Here is an 18,988-nt window from a genome sequence, read left to right on the forward strand (position 1 = left end):
GTTAAACCTAAACATATAAAAGTGGGACAAATAAAAGTAATGCTGAAATAAAATACAATATTAGCATAAACAAAAGGCATAAACTTAAAAAACTAAAAAAAATATCAATGTTGCTTTGGCAAATAACCAAAATAAAATAAGTTAAAGTACAAATTAACTAAAATTACATCTTAAAATTAAATAAGAAATAAAGCCAAATAGAACCATTTAAAAGCAAAACAAACAAATAAACAAAAAACATAAAATTTAAATTAAACCTAAAAAATATATTCACACACACACACACACACACGTGTTGTTAAAACTCAATATACTATGTTGAAAATGTTAATACTAAAATTACATTGCACGCTAACAAATCTAACATTTGTGGACATACTGTATATTCAATCCACATTATTTATAGCCAGTGTTGGGGGTAACGCATTACAAGTAACGCGAGTTACGTAATAATATTACTTTTTTCAAGTAACTAGTAAAGTAACGCATTACTTTTTAATTTACAAGAAAATATCTGAGTTACATTTTCAAAAAAGTAACGGCAGTTACTTTTTTCCCATTTATTGACTGACAGTGCGCTGTCATTCTGTTACTGTAGTTCTAGACTAAATGTGAATGTGCATTAATTCATCCCACTCGCAAAAAAATGATTTAGTATTCATCAGAATGAATTAAAACAGTGAAATGCAAACTCAGAATATGACGCAAAAAGAATATGCATCAGAATAGGATCCAGTTCAACCATACTAAGCAGAAAAAATGACTTTAGATAAACTAACAATTGTACTTCGTTGTTTTTTTTTTGCTGAAGAGTGTTGAACCTTCTTCTCCTGCGTTCTACTGCACCACGTGAATTTACTTTTCCTTCAGCCTGAGGTCTATTCATTACACTTTTTGGTGTGAAAGGGCTTTTACATTTGCTATGATTAGAACTTTCTTGTATTAAAAACAAGCCCTGCTCATATTTAAAAAGTAACGCAAAAGTAACGTAACACATTACTTTCCATAAAAAGTAACGCAATTAGTTACTTTTTTAGGGAGTAACGCAATATTGTAATGCATTACTTTTAAAAGTAACTTTCCCCAACACTGTTTATAGCACCAATATACTGTGAGTGTCAGTATATAGAAAATATAAAAATATAAAATATTTGATAAATAAATAATTTTGCCCCAACATTTTAATCACTTTCGGTGGGCAACAGTAGTGATTGGCGGGGTTAATTGAAGGGTTTATTCTCTTGAGAGCTTTGTCTGCACACTGATCTGTCAGAAATGGTTGATATAACCAGACTCCTGACTGCTGTGGGAGACAGAGATGACAGAAATCATACACTAACTCTCCTCAATCAAATACTAATGCACGCCCAAGTCTCACCCCTATCTTGGAAGCAGAGCTGTCTCCATAGTGATAAGGGCTCTTGATGCGCACTGGGCCTTCATTCAGCTTTTCTAATTTAAGGAAGTGGAGAGGATGGAAGAGCATGTCGTTTCTTTGAGTGTCTCTCTCACTTTGGCTCGACTATATTTTTGTCTCTATGACAACATGACTCAAACAATATCTTTTTAATTTTGCTTTGTAATACTGGCAAGCTTCTGAGGTTTGAAGGGCGGCGTTTGTTTACTAAGCTGGAAAAGAAAACCCATTGTGACTATCAACTAAAACGTACATTGGTGTAAACATGTCAGGCGTTTTAACTGGCCTCTTGAGATTCAGTGATAATTTATAGGTCTCTAATTTCCGCCTGGAGATGAATGTGGTTACATTGAGTGTGAGATTCTGTTGCCTAACATTTGAGACATGAAGTGAGGGTGTGCTACATGCTCCTAAACCTAGCAAGGGTTTGCCTTTATGTCCAATTTAAGGTCACACATTTAGTACTTAAAGGGATACTTCACTACACCAAAAAATGAAAATTGTATTTATATATATTTTATACACTATATAAATAAGCACTAACATTGTAAAGTGTGGAGGAGGTAAAAAAAAACTACCTTTATATTTACCGATATTACCAATAATAATAAATCACAAAGGAATGTAAAATTATTATTTTTCTTTAATACAATTACACAACACAAAAAATGCAACTGTAAATATCAAATTAATGAGTTTTCACATTTCTTTTTAAACATTACATTCACATTACATCCAACCCCTACAGACACAAATAAAACAACTGTTTTTGTAGATCAGTTTCTTTAAAACACAAAACTGTAAACTAGGTACTACTGTAGATTCCTATTTTTTTTGTCAACATTGCAGCATCATAACACTATGAAATTGATTATTGCCACATGAGAATCAGTCCAAACATTGTGTCATTAAAACTAAGCCAAACAAAGAGACCTACAACAGACAATACATGTGACAAAAAATTAAACCGCTACAAGTGGCCAGAAAAAACTGTTGCCCTCAAATACCTCACACACGAAGACTCATGTCCATCAATATGATATACTGCACGCTGGAGTAACTCCCAGGAAGGAAGATGTTAGTGTAGCTAACATCAAGCACAAAAAAGGACTTGAAAAAGATAAACAGCCTCAAGCAACAAGTCCGTTTCAATGGCATGGCCCGAAACAATGGCGAAGGTGTGGGATGTCGTTGTCTCGTCACCAAGGCACAAAATGTGCAGGGATGCATCAACATGTTGGTCCCCACCTGTTAATTACACAACACTTAGTCTTGAAACATAACTTACATTTTTACAAGTTGTAACATTTAAGTTGACTTAAATAAATAACGTTTACGTGTATTTTATGGAAATCAGCCAAACCATCAAGGTTTTCCTGTGAACTGGGTCTGGTAAAGGTTGCTCAAACAAAATATTTATTGTGCTACTGATTTAGGTTTCTTTCTGCTTACTGGCACTTCTTGGTTGCCTACCTAAATTTCATCCAACCAACATGGCATAATTTAAAGCCCCCAATATATATATATATACAGTATTGTGCAAAGGTTTTAGGCCACTAGTGTTTTAGCCAGCTAAAAAAAAATGGTTTTAAGTCAGTTATTTCGATCTTTTGCTGTAATGTGTCTGTAGGAAATATCAGTTTTAATTTCCAAACATTCATTTTGCCATTAACTGTAATAATCCAGTGAGATTTTTGTTTGCACAAAGAGTCTGAAAACAGCCAGTGCTCCACACAGAGATCTGATCTGATCATCATCCAGTCTGTCTGGAAGAAACAGAACAAACTGGGACAGACTAAATCCAGAAGAACTGTGGCAACGTCTCCAAAATGCTTCAAGACACCTCCCTGCAAAGCTTCCTGAAAAACTCTACTCAAGTGCTTGATAAAGAAAATCCATGTACATTATTTTTGACAGCATCCTCATTTAACAGCATTTTTTCACAAGTGTCTAAAACTTTTAACAGGACTGTAGCTTTGCAGGTAGCTTTCATGAAGCATCTTGGAGATGTTGCCACAGTTCTTCTGGATTTAGTCGGTCTCCGTTTCTTCATGTCACTACAGACAGACTGGATGATGATCAGATCAGATCTCTGTGTGGAGCACTGGTTGTTTGTCAGACATTCACTGGATTATTACAATTGATGGCAAAATGAATGTTTGGAAATGTAAACTGATATTTCCTACAGACACACTACAGCAAAAGATAAAAATAACTGAATTAAAACCATTTTTTCACTGATGAAAATACTAGTGGCCTAAAATTTTTGCACAGTAATGTGTATAAAGTAGAAAAAGTAAAAAAAAAAAAAAAACGTACAGGTTGTTCGTCAAATGAATGACTTCCAGGATTCTGTGGTTGTGACCTTTCCTCCATTCTTGAATACTGATGGAAGTAGAGTGGGCAGGCCTTTGAAAGCACTCTCCCTTTTAGCATCTAAACCATAAGAAACGACACGTTGTAACACTTTTCCTGTGAAAATGTCTTCATTCCTTTAAATAGCTTGGATCGGATTGGATTGGATTTAAATAGATTGGATCAGAAACAAATGACACAGGCAGACCAAGTGACAATGGCATGGCTGAAATGTGACTTTGTCAGCCTACATGAATGATTCCTGAGACAAACATAATGTAATTTATTAGGAATATGTAGATGTTAGTGACGTTCTGGCAGAGGTGCTGCAGCTGTGAACACTCACAGAAAACAATGTGCTCAAATTTTAAAGATATGTGGCAGCTCCTGTAATATCGCCTTGACTATCAACAAAGACATCAGCTCTCAGCGATATCTCTGAATATCATCAATAAACTGTACTATCGTCTATCTGCCCAACCCCACTAACAATTGAACCATTTCAAATTTCTGTAAACGAAACCATAAAATCAAAATGATTTCTTACCATGCCAAGTTTTTCTAGAAGCCTGGGGAACTCCTTCAAGATTTCTGGGAGGCTTGTAGACCCACTGCTGCAAATTTTTTGGGAGGCAAAACAGATCCTGTAAAATAAGGATAAAAAACTGGGTTAAAAGCTAGCAAAACCATACAGTATGCCAGCCTGGAAATCCAGTGATCTGCCTATTATCTCAAATACAAATTATTATTTCTAACAGTAACATATAAAGAACATGGCCTCTCTAATTTACTGTTAACCTGGATAAACCTCTTGTGTCCTGATTAAAGCAACACAGCATTCACTAAAACAGAGGACGAGTTTACCTGCACAGCGACAGATCAAATATTTATTACCACAGCTTATTAAAAATAGAGGTAAATCATCATATCATCATATTAATTTACCTTATAATCCTGCTTGCTGCAAGTTGCTTGACCGTCTGAGGACAAGATGAGTGAAGAATCCAGGTTCCCCAGGTGTTCAGTGGTGAAAGAACCCCCTGCGGTCCATTTGACCCCAGCTGTGTGTTTACAGTACCTCAAACAACCCAGAATTATGAGTCAGCACAATTAACCCAACAATGTGTTTACAGAAATAATCCAGCACTGTTAAGAGTGTACACACACAAAATAATTGTACTTAATTATTTAATGATGCTTTAGTATATTAATACTATAATGTGATTTATAATAGTATATAAAGATTTTTTGATTTGCAATATTTTAACCTCCATTTTGCCTCGATAAATTGTATATAGTTTTTCTCTTGACGTTCACGTGTAACGCATCACACTGCAGCAGTTACGTTGGCACGTCCACACTGTGATTTACGGTAATTATTCAGCAGTGGGCGGGGCTACACTGCGGTGGGCGGGGTCTAGTGTGGGCGGCTCTTCACCACCGGCGTTCACTGCGCTCCCAGAGAAAGCCTGCAGCGGACGCAACACGCCGAACAGGTAAACCACAATATTTCATTATTTACAGAAAGTCATAATATGTATGTACATATTGCATATGTATCTTTTTTTTACATATTCTCTGAAGTTCTCTGACACGCTGCTATTTCAATTCGTCTAATTCGCGGTTTTGAAGATGTTAATGGGACAGATAATCCTTATTGCTTGAGAAAGGTTGCTAGATTATATATAACAGTCATTATTTCCATTAGATACGATGCTTAACTTTTGAGAATGTGTATCAACTTCATTTGATTCTTAAAGGAGTGCTTAAATTCTCCCCTTCATCTGTTTAAAAATGCTTCTTTGTTCTGAAATCTATTGATTTCATCTCAAAGTTTTAGTCTTTATCGTTAAGGGAGTGTATTGTTAATAAAACTACATATGAAAAGGAGGAGACCTGGTCCAAGACATGATTTGGTTTTGTCGCAGAAGAGATTTTGCAGTCCAGCAGAGATGGTGCTGAAACAACAGCTACCCAGTTTTAAGCACTGCTGAGGTATTTTGCACCAAAACATCCATTTATTTTATCAGTAGCCTACTGATTTTGATGTCCTATTGGTTTTTGTTTATGTCTCTGCTGAAATGTAGATATATGGTAGATGGTTGTGGTTACCTTTGATCAGTGTGTTTTAAACACCTGCCATCAAATGCAATGCTGAGAAAGATCAGTCAGTTCATGCTTTGCACTCCATCGCCTTGAGACTACATAAAAGACTCCATCAGTGATGATGATGCTTTTTCTGATAAGACATGATGCATTCCTGCATTGGCAGTCTGCCGGCTCACACTTATTCAGGAAAACAGAGCTGTGAGGTTTAATGCAGCGCCCTGCACTGGATGACTGATATCTGCGCAGTCCCTGTGTCCCTATATGTGTGAGCCATATATCTCCTAAAGTCTATCAAGTGTTAGTGTGTCTAAATGCCGCACCACTGGTCAGACGCTTTGACCATCTGCTAGTAGACTGCACTCTTCATCAAATACAACAGATGTTCAAGTTCAAAGGAGACAAAAAGTAAGACCCCTGCATTCACACACACATATCTTGGTGGGGACTTTCCATTGACTTCTGTTGCTTTTATACTGAATGAATTATGTATTCTGTTCATAAAATAAAACATTACCTTCACACAAAACCATTTGCATTTTTAGGATTTCATTAAGATGGTATTTTGTACGCTTAGTAAGCAATTTCTTTGTTGGGATGCTTATTGGTTCCCATAATTTTCATGTTTTATTAATTTAGGCAAAACAGGACCCACACACACAATTTTTTAAATTAAATTTGAACCATTTTAAAACAGCACATTTCTCAGCCCAATGATATGTACTGCAGTTCACCCAAAAATTTAAGTCATCATTTGCTCGTGTCATTCGTTCTGGTCCTGTATGACAAATTTGGATATTTAAAAAAATTTAACAGTAAAATTTAAAGGGTCATAATGTTGTTTGGAATGTTTTTCAAACAACGTTTTTTATGTTTTGCAGAAGAAAGAAAGTAATGCAGGTTTGGGACGACATGAAAGCTAGTAAATTATTATGATAATCGATGAAATCATTTTTGACTATCCATTTAAGCAGGGATCAGGGGGTCTTTGTTTTGCCTATTAAACCTGTAAAAACAGGAAAAATCAACTAAAATAATTGTTAATTAATTATCAATAAAAATGTATTATGAATAATAATTATCAATAATGTAATTATTAACAGTAATAATATATATATTTTAATAATAATTAAGAATAATTAGCCTTCCTTTAGCCCAGATTATAGAGCATGGCATTAGCATGGAAAGGTCATGGGTTCGATTCCCAGGGAAAGCAAGCACTGACAACATGTGTATCTTGAATGACGTGAAAGTTGTTTTTGGATAAAAGTGTCTGTCAAATGCAGAAGTGAAAATGTGATAAACCTCATGATTTTTGTCATGATTCACTTTTCACCTAGACTATTGTTTTTTTAATTGATTGTTTGATTTAAAATATTAAAAGTAATGCTAAATGATGTTCAGAGTTATATCCAGTGAGAGTTCTTGTTGATGAAGATGTCCTTGAGCTGTACTGTTGGGGTTATAGGGGTACACTGAGCATACAAAACAAGTCGTGTACCGTGCAAACAAAGGAATCCCATTTACATTACTACAACCTTTGTTCATACAATTGCTTCGCCTCCACTTCAGTGAGTGTTATGATTACATTAACATTTTAAAGAGAATGGTCTTTGTCCTTGTCTGGCCATTTTCTGCTTATCCTGGCTCAAAGAGCACCTTTGTATGACAGCCTGTCATAGTGGAGTGGATGTTGTGCTCTGGTTTTACCTGTTGTGAACACGGCAGCTGGATATTGGAGCACTACTCGGTTTCAAACCCTTCTTGTAACTGAATTATGTAAAAAGCACTAGCTGTGTTATTCAGAAGAGAGATTGAGTCATATACTCGGCCTGATTAGATTTGCATAGTATGATGTTGCGATCATTGATTTCCATTGGCCGTGAACACTCTGGAGACACAGGTATGCATTACGCATCGCTAATGAAATGGTAGCGAGGCACTAATCCCAGCACCTCATGCACGCTGAATCAATGAGGCTGTAGGGTCTAGAACATTCCCTGAGTCAGACGGACACGCTTTGCTCAGGTCCTGACACGACGAGTCCTTGGGGAGCCCTACATGACCGCGTCTCCAAGCTACTTTTGAACTTAGAGGAACCTGCTTGGAACCATGTATGGTGATACTCATACAAAGAAAAAAAAAATGTATGCATAAAAAAGTTTATATATAAACGGCCTTACTAATAGAATAGCCTTAAATAATGTATACTGCAACAGTGCATGTACACTTATTCAGTGGCTTTGTTTCTGGAAGTATTTTTGCTTTTAATTTTGCATGTTTGCATCTAAGTTTAAAGTCTTCGCTAAAGAGTTATAAGCCATGAACCAAAGCAGCCAGCTACAAGGTGAATCACAACATTACAAACTTTGTTTTGAAGCAACAAAAGCATTTGAAAATCTGACAAAAAGACAAAGATACAAGATAAAGGTCCAATTCTGTAAACTTTTCAGGACATATATATCTCTATTTGTGTATGTATGTTGGACCCTCAGTTCTCTAGTTGTTGAAATGGGTTTGGGCTGATTAAAAACTCATAGTAGCCAGCCACTATACTAATGATTTTGTGGTATTGGTCTTGCAATGGTTGGCATGTGGTTTTTTAACTTGCATTAGCACAGCTTGAAGTTGGTGAAATCATGGGGATTTTGGTTAATTTGCCTTGATTGCTTGCTGCAAATAAGATTAAAACCAAAGCTCTTCCTGCTATACTGTTTAAAGTAAGGGAAATGTATTTAATGTTCTTTGGTGTTTTATATAATACATGACTTTCCCAGGTTTAACAAAGGCATTGTGTCTTTGACAGGTTTGACCTTTGGTACCAGATGAATTTACATGAATTTTGAGCACGTACAGTCAGTGTGTGAGAGCAGGAAGTTCATTCGGCTTGTGTAAATGAGCATGAGTATGCAATGGGCTCTCACTGGAGAACTGTTCATGCAAAGTGAGCTGCAGTGCTGTGGACCCCAAAACAATGATCTCACTGTTCTCCCGGTGGACTCCCTAAAAGCAGGTCACCTCTACACCCAATTACAGCAAGCATCTAACACTAGATAATGCACATTCCACAAATGTAGAATGAGTGTTGCCTCAGGCTACATGGTTTTTTCCATTATAAGGAATTGAATTAAATTGAATTTCATTGTATTGATCACTCAGCTGTGTATGTATGTGATGATAATAATAACAACAGCAGCAGCAACAACAACAATAATACATATTATTATTTTAACAAATGCTTTAGAAGCAATAGTATAGCTCAAACGGTTTGACTAATAAAAAATATATAATTAATTAGTTATGCACTGTTTTATATTATTTGTTATTTATTTAGACAATTATCTGTATAGAATATATTATTTATATTAATAAAACACTATATATTATATAATTAACAGTTATAATTAAATGCATTTAAAATATATTTATATTTATTTCTTTATACATTATTATTTGGACATAATATTATTAGATTTATATTCATAAAACCCTATTATTATTATTATTATTTTAAAAATCATTCAGCACCAATGGTGTATTAGCTCAAATTAATTGACTAATAAGAAATGTATGATTTACAGCTAGATTTAACAGCAATTAAATTATGTTTATTATATGTATTCATTCATTATTATCTGAATAAAATATATTTTTTTATATCAACAAAACATAATTTATAATATCTTATTATTGATATTTACATTAATAATTATTATTAATATATACATTATATTGTATATATAATTTTTTAATATATACATTATATATTATATTATATTCATTTGTTTGATTGTTAAATTATTTAGTCAGAAAATGTGAATTGACCTTGTGTGCTGGATGGAAACATGTCTGCTTTGCTGGGAGTGTCTCAAGTTGTTTAGATGTTGTCATTGCGGATTGCCCTAAGCTGTCTAGTGGTCTAATCTGTCTGCCACTGTTTGACTCTGAGCCGCCCATGGGCCCTTCTCACTCCGTAACCCTCCCCCACAAGCATGGGGCAGAACAAAGGACCGGCGTCTTTCTCTATACCTTGAACCTGCACTGCAGGCAGCTGATGAGGAGGAGGAGGCCGGTTATCAGCAGGAGAACCATCACCCCATCTGATCCATATATCCCTATAATTTCCCCAGGGCTGGAGGCCAGCGTTAGCAATAAAGGTCTTTCACACCCAGTTTATAATCATTTTATGTGTCTGACCTCTGAAGGAGAACATTTCTTTGCAGCGTTGGATATCAGTTTCAGTTTGGGCATGATGAATGTGTTATTGTCATAAAGGCAGATGTTCTCTGTAAGCTCATCTGCCTGAAAGATAAATGTGCGTCTGGGAGTGTTTTAGTGTGCGCATGTTTCACACGGTTCAATGATATATTGAGCTGGGGAACTGTAGTGAGCCATTCAGAGATTGGCTGATGTGACAGTGGGCATGAATGTGTTTTAAAGTGCAACATTTACAGTTTGATCAATATGAAAATAGACTGATGATCACAAACTATGTTTATGGAAGTTCAGGTTCATGACTAAATTCTCAGAGAAAGGCACATTTAATAGGATAGAGAAATTAACATTCTGTAAACATTCATGTTTTCCAAAAACCTATATAACATTCTTGCTTGCCAATTTTTTTTTTTTATATAATGAACTGGAGCTTTCAAGCTCCAAAAGACAAAAACACCATAAGAAGATAAAATGGTATATAAAATGGTTTTATAAAATGGTTTATAAAAGATCCTTTGATCTTCTCTTGGCCTTTTGACATATAAGATATCATTGTACTATAACTTATATTGATACCAATCTGCCAAAACGACTGAATGTGCCACTTTATGATGTAATAGTGTGGTAAAACCCCGCCTCCGCAGAACAAGATCAACGCTCTACATCACTGACTGCTTAGCCCCGCCCACTGATTCGCACATGTAGTGTTTACGAGAGAGGCAAATGCAGGTCTACGCCGAAACCAAATGATAAAAATGGTTCCGAATACAAGAAGACGCTGTTATTACAGATCATTTGAGTATTTATGCGTTTTTAACCTAAATCACAGCAGAGTCCATTTGTGAAGGATGTAGGCTGTCAAAGATACACAACTATTAGCCAATCATAGCAGTGGGTGTTTACTTCTGTGTCTACAATCCACCATGCCTACTCAAACAGAGCATTCTGGTGAAGGGGTTCAAAAACAGGACAGAAAATAGCCTATTAATTCTAAATTATGATGTATTTGATGCAAAAATCTTAATAACATTATAAGAGGACCTTCATGACCCCTTTAAAAAAATTAACATTTGATTCAAAACAAAGATTGGTTGATAAATTGGATATTGCCACTTCTTTTATCAAAGTATAGCTATTTAATAAGTTTAAAAGATTTGGATATAGTGCTTGAATCACATTAACCATTTTATAATATATTTATGCTACTTTTTATGTTATTTTTGAGTTTGACAGCATTTACTGTACTTTCAATATGTTGAACTGTCTAGGGTATTTACCTAAAAAATCATATTTTGTTTCAGATACAGTATTTCCCACTTTAAAAATACCATCAGGATTTTTATATTTTATATGAGTGCACAGCCAGTGCAGAGTTGCTATTATACCTCATAAAATATATTATAGCACTTTTCACTGCTTCCTTTGAACTTTTTACGTGTCTTGAACTGAACACCAGACCTCTTCGTACTGTTAGATGTGTGACTGCACTGTCACTCCAGGTGAAAGATTCGAGTTAGGTGAGTCAGATATTCATATTGGTTACTGAAGTTTCAGTGAGTGACCCTTGGTTGTTCTGGGTGATGGTGTTTATTGACTCTGCTGTAGGAACGGCAGAGTGAAGCCCTCTGAAGAGATCGAGCTCTGCATGCTTCTGTCTGTTACGTACAGGCAGCATGTAACGCTTATAGCACAGATTTACGTAACTTATGATGGTGACATACAGCTAATCCATGAACAGACACTCCCCTCCCTGCATAACTGCAGCCTCAATGATCCCTTTCACTGCCAAAGCCTTATGTCATGCAGTGTGTGTGTGTCCCAGACCAGGATCTGCTCCAGAAAACATTTTTAGAGAGACTTCAGGAGTCACCTTCTGAATAAATTAAATAACGGTCATCCTAGAAAAGAGACTTCGTGGTTGACATTTAAACATGACAAGTATGGAAAATTAATCTTATCAAACAAGAGGTGAAAATGAATTTTCTGCTTGTCAGGTTTTTTATGCTAATCTTTGAAAATGTAACGTGACATTTTACAAAAACTGTAAAAGATAACCAATGCTTTATTCCAATTCCAGTATACCAAGTGTCATTAAATATTTTACACTGTTATTTATTCCTAAGGTCACATAGCTGAATTTTCATCAGCCATTACTACAGTCTTCAGTCACATAATTCTTTTTTTTTTATTATTTATTTTTAATTATCAGTGTTGATCTGATAAATATTTTTTTGTAAACTATGACACTTTTTTTTACGATTCTTCGATGAATAGAAGCAGAACAGCATTTAAAAGAACTATATATTTTTGTAACAATGTAAAAGTCTTTGCTGTCACTTTTGATCAGTCAAATACATCCGTTTGTGTGAAGAAACTTCACTGTAAAAAAAAAACTAAAGTTTACATTTATTCATTTAGCTGACGCTTTTATCCAAAGCGACTTACAATTGCTATATATGTCAGAGGTCGCACGCCTCTGGAGCAACTAGGGGTTAAGTGTCTTGCTCAGGGACACATTGGTGTCTCACAGTGGATTCAAACCCAGGTCTCTCACACCAAAGGCATGTGTCTTATCCACTGCGCCATCACCACCCATGGCAAAGTTGAGCCAACTTAAAATATTAAGGCAACCAGCTTCAGCAGATTTTTTTAGTTCTCTCAACTTATTTTTGTAGGAGATTCTCAACTTTTTGTTGTATAGCATATTCCTCCCCCTTTCTCCTTTTCAGCTCTCTTTCTGCTTCTTTCTGCAGTGGAAGCTGGTTGTTTGTGGAGCAGTATGTGGGTGTTGGTTTGTACTAGCAGAAGAGCAGGGTGAGGCAGAAGCTAAGCCTGTCAGAGTCTGGGCTCCAGACAGCTTCATCTGGCTTCTGTAGCTCAGCCTCATTGGGAAGGCGCTTACACGCAAGACCTCCAACTGAGCTGTCACTCCAGTCAATGCTGAGGCCAGAAACATATTATGGGCAGTACACGAACGCAGATGCACATAACATGCACTTGATACTCAAGCAAACCTATACTCTAAGCATCTGAGGAGAGTTATATATCATTTACAGTACACTACTGCTAAAATGCTTGTGGCCAGTAAGACTTTTTAAAGAATTTGTAATAGGAAAATTCTAAATCTAAATTCCAGTGGTTCCCCTATGATTACGAGCCAAAGAACCACTTCTAGTGTTAGATAGCACCATTTGTTTTTAGAGTGTAAGATGTATTTGAAATTTATTTATTTATGTACTATTTATTTATTTGCATTATTTGGGTAAATACCCTGCAATTGTACTTACAAAACTGGTATACTTAAAATCCGCTGAATTGGAACAACTAATTTTGTACTTAATGCACTTTAATTGTGCGGAAGTAGTGCTATCTAAAGATACGCTTAAGTTTATTTGATTGCGCTAAAGTATAAATATTGCAAGTATACTTCAGGTACACTTTAAATATCTTGCATTTAAAGGCCAATATTGTTAAAAATCATACAATTCTCATCAATAGTGACATTAAAACACATTAGGCTTAATATTAAGAAATGTGCATTGTGCACAAGTATAGTACTCCAAATAAAGTTTATATATATTTTTTATCAGTAAGTTTCTAGCTATGTGTTTGTAAATATGTTAATATATTTTAACTATACTTAGTTTGAAATAAATGTATTTTAAATATATTTAAAATAACTGTCATCCCCTTTTTTACTAGGGAATATTATGTTAGAAGAACCAAACATCAAAATTCATGTCAACGTTATCTTTAATAAAATAGTACAATGGCAACTAGCAGTGAAGATTTGTGTTAACTAATAACAGTGGACAAAGAATAAAAGCTACATTAACTACATGTACAAGATGCAAACAAAAAATATGAAAAAATATGAATTGAACATTTTCTGTTAAGATTGTCTGATCTCCTATGCCTGACTCTTTTGTGTCCTAAAGAACCACCCAGTTAGATTTTGTCTGAAGATACAAATAAAAATGACTTGAAAATCTAAATACCTAAAATATTTAATAATAATAATAACATATTAGAGCTTAATGTTGGATGTCTCTGTGCGTGCATATTGAATGGAACACAATATACTTCTGTAATCTCCTCTCTTGGCATTGATAAGGGCTGATAAAGCTGTGCGCGTTCTGCATGAAGCTTATCTGATAACATTGCTGGGTTGTGTTTGTACAATTTTCTCGCCAATGAGCCAATGGTCGATTGAAGATTCCTTCCTGTTTGACTCCTTTCAATTTGTTTGCGCTATAATGACCTTGTCCAGTTTATTTGTGTTTTTTAATTATCAGCCTCCATTGAACACACATTCTTTCCATTCTGTTGGTCAGATCTTTTAGTGGCTCACCGAAATGCTCTCAATAGCTGTGAGGCATGAAAAGCACAAAACGTTAAATGGAATTTGAAGGAACATAAAACTTTTTCTTCTTTTAATGAAGCCCTTTGGCATATAAGCATTAGTACCATTGGTTAATGGCTCAAACCTCTAGTGGTCTGAATGTATGCGTCATCACTGCCACTATTGCCATGGAAACAGTAGCCATGTGACTCCAGAGTAATGAAGACTGTGGAACACACAAAGGAGCCTCTACAAAGATGTGTCCATGTGGAAGTAAACCGTTGAGGTCCGGGTATTGCAGTACGTTTAGGTCGCAGAAGATGGCTTGGACTTTCGGTTCAAGTTCTAGATTGGCCGCTGGGGAAACCCTGCTACTGAAGTGAAATGGGGTTAAGGCGTAGTATAACTGACAGTTGTGACCCACTGAGAAACTACTCATTTGTAACCCAGAGACTTTGATTTTAATAACCTTCAAGTTTCGTTTTGCAGATGTGATTGCGATTCTAGCCCTACCATACCGGTTCTTTTAACGCTAGTTGCTTTGCATTTAGGACTGGGAATATTTTTCCAATGCTCATTTACAACTTTTAAAGAAGATCTATTTTGCCCCTTTTTACAGTATGTAATATTTGTCTCAGGTGTCCCCAGAATGTGTCTGTGAGGTTTCAGCTCAAAATACCCCACAGATCATTTATTATATCATTTTGAAAATGCAAATTTTGAGTGGAAACAGAAACACGCACGTTTTCGTGCATATATCTTTAAATGCAAACGAGATGCTGCTCCCCGCCCCCTTTTCCAGAATAGGGCTGTGCCGTTACAGCTCGTACCTCCTATACTCTGCTAAAAAACATCTGTTTGGTTTTTATTATCATGTCTATCGCGCTGAAATCATGCGCTTTAAAGCATATTAGCATTATCTTCTGATATACGGTTTTCTGAGCGCACACATCCGAAGCACGTGCACAGAAAGCGGCTGTCACATGTCATGTGAATACTGGCGTTAGAACTGGTACACCGTTGTCGCTTACGAAAACACAATGGCAGCGCCATGGAAACTTGCAGATTAAGGGGTGGTAAAATTATAATAAGATTCCTTTTTCTACGTCATGGGGGAATGAAATCTGAGCAGCTTGTTTTTTTCACAAGCTTGCAGAGAAATGCTTACCAAAAAAAAAATTTACTGGGTTTTTCTTTTTCACGTTTTCTGGGGTGGTAAAAAAATGCTCATATTTCAAGCTCATATTCTTCATTAATAGGATCAACAACAGTAGCCAGTCATCCTTCAGTGAAAAATATAGTCAGCCTCAGAAGAAATGCGGTCTGTTGTTGTTTTTGGCAAAATAAAGTCACCACAAATTGGCACTTTATGGCTGTTGTCGTACTAGTGCTGGAAGAAGCAGCTAACGTCAGATGTTTGGATCTTTGGATGCTTTAAATAAAGAGCACTTTGAGACCTATTATGGAATAAAAAATTAATGATGCAATAAAATAAATTTATAATGCAAGGACAGAGAGGGCAAAAGCTGCAGTATACGGTTGAAATGCATGACTTGTGGCTATATAGATCTGCTATTGAGTTTAAATTGTGCTGTATGAGACATAGCCAAAGGGCTGCTTTTAACATGGTTGTCCAATCGCCTTTATGTGGCAGCAAGCACTTAATTTCATGAAGCTTTGTTTTATTGCCTTATGACATGCTGAGGTTTTCTGTGCTTCTGAGTAAGAATTCCCTGATTAAATTTCAATAGTGACTTCAGGTGTTTTGATTACTTTTAAATGAATTTTCATATGAGTTCAGCTCTGTTGACAGCATCTGTGGTATCAGTACTCATCCCACAATTTGTAAAAAGCAAACAAAAACAGCTTACTGTTTAGTTACGCACTTAAAATATAAATCAGTGGGGTGTCCTGGAGGGTTTAAAAGCAGAAATGTGAAGAATGATATTAAGCACTAATATTCATCCAAACAAAAAAGTTTGTTATAATTTGAGAAATTTGGAATGGTATTTAGAAGTTGTTCCATGCAAACAGTAGCAAACTTTGTGGACAGATGCATTTTTCCTATGTCCCGAAAATGTAAAAAATTTGTAACAATATTTTTATATTTTTAACTTTATAATAGTGGTATGTGTAGTTCATTGTTTATTAGTTGGTCGCAATGTGAAAGTGTCAAATTTATATATAAAGAAAAAATATATTCATCCTTTTAACAGCCACTGAAAATTTGACTTTCACATCAATAACAGCAAGTAACAATGTACTTGTACCAAAAATGTGGCCAGCATAATTAGATAAAGAAGCAGTTTTATCTTTTTGAAGCATCTAATACACTTCTCACTTTCTCATAAAGCTTCATTATGCCCACAATAGTGATTGTTTCTCAAAGGCAAGAAGAAGAAAGAGATTTAGAAATATTTCCCCTCTCTTTTATGAAGGAATGCTTTTACTGTGTTGTGCGACAGACATATGAGAGACTGCAAGACATTTGAGGAGCAGCCATAGCAGGCGTAGGACGTTCCTTGAGCAACTAGTTGATTGTGTGTGGGCTGAAGACAAGTGTGTGTGTGTGTGTGTGTTGGAGGTGAATGTGTGGGCTGAAAGACGTTAATGTGTGTTGCGTTCTCTGTGTGGGTTGTGAATAGGTGCAGGTAGGTAGGTGGAGCCGAGGGGTACAGAGTGACCACAGTGACTCATTTTGCCATTACCCAGAATTCCACACTTCTTTTTGTCTCCAAACGGTGTGGCCAAAAGGGGTGTCAGAGCTGTGCGGGGAGATGTGACGCCCATGTGTAGGCAGCAGTGTGTGGGCTGCCGCTCTGTAAATGTGTATTGTTAAAGAGCCAGGCCCGTGAGATCGCTCTCCCCTCATCTGTCGGGGGCGGACCACTCTCAAGCGTGCCACAAGCGCAAGGTGGCTCAAGGTTTCTGTGAATCGTGACTGAATTTTTAGTAGAGAATTTGGCGGAACAAATGCTAGTCAATAACAAGTTTCACAAGCTTCCATTCCAAAATGTTTTTAGCTTTATTGTGCCTATGAAGGGGCTGATGTTGAGATTGTAAACTGACTAATGAAACACTGCTCACGTTTTTCGTGTTTAATTAGGTATGTTAAAGCAATAGTTCAGTCATTATTATGTTTCTGTAAGTGTCGTAAAATAGTCTATACAAATGTTACTCTATTACTGAAGCAGTTTAACAGTTTAGCAGTTTTTGTGAGGAACAGACTGAAATTTACGTTGCTCACCTGAGAACCATTATGACTGGGATAATTTAGGGACTTGAATGAATTGGATCAGTGAACAATTCAATTTTTGAGGCGGTTGTTCTCTGTGAACCAGTTGATTTGATTCACAGATCAAACTGAGTGATTCCTTCATGAATCAGAGTTTGACTTACTGACTCAATCATGCATTCTCAGCAGTTTTTGAGTTATCAGCTCACACTTATAATCAGTGAATAAACTTAAATGTTAGTCCATTCTTCACACAAAGCTATCACATGGAATTCTGTCCATAATCTTATCATCTATCAGGCAAAAATAAGTCTGATCATTCTGAAAATTGAAGATCCACACCAATTTACACTGCTGAGATCACATCTGTGGAGTGATTAAGTTATATACTATTTACTGTTTGAGGTTGGTAAGATTTTTAATATCTCTTTTGCTGCAAAACTGCAGTTATTTGATAAAAAAATACAGTAAAAATAACAATATTGTGAAATAGACACAATACAGTCTTCATTGTCACATAATCCTTAAGAACTCATTCTAATATATTGATTTAGTGCTCAATAAATTATTGTCATTGTTGGAAACAGTTGTGCTGCTTAATATTTTTTGGAAATTGATGCATTTTGATGAATATAAATCTTTCATAACATTATAAGTGTATTTAGTGTCATTTTTGATCAGTTTAATGCATTCTTGCTGAATAAAATATTAGTTTATATACAAAACTTGTGAACAGTAAAATCACAAAGCTGAAAGTCTTTGAGCAAGGGAGTTCCCATGTTGCAGTCCAGACTCATTGAGTCATGAGAATTGTGTTATTAAAAATGGCATGTCTCTTTGTATACACTGTGCTCATTTCCACATTAAACATGAATTGTGTCCCAAAATTGTATTTATTTTCTCGTCATGTTTCATAGGATCATAAGATCCAGCTACCTTTATACATCATATGTCGTCTTCCATCCAGCTCTGGGAACAATCCAAGCAAATCAAAGCTGTGAGCTTCAAAGGTCTCTGTAAACTTCATTACAAGTCACTGATCATGATCCGTCAGTAATCTTTTACTGTCATCTCCAATTTGTTAAGAACTTAAAGAGATAGTTCACATAAAAATGAAAACCTCATGTTGTGGAACCTAATGACTTTAATTTCATGTTTTGGTTGAAATATCCCTTTGAACGATTTAGAAACACCAGACAGAATGTCATTATTTGTTTTATCATTGTATATCATATACCTTTTAGAATTATAATATGAAAATAATTACCGTCCAGAACCAATATATCCTGCATCTGTGTTTGACCAAAAATTGTATAAA

The sequence above is a fragment of the Barbus barbus genome, assembly GCF_936440315.1.
Source record: "Barbus barbus genome assembly, chromosome: 11".
Classification (NCBI taxonomy): domain Eukaryota; kingdom Metazoa; phylum Chordata; class Actinopteri; order Cypriniformes; family Cyprinidae; genus Barbus; species Barbus barbus.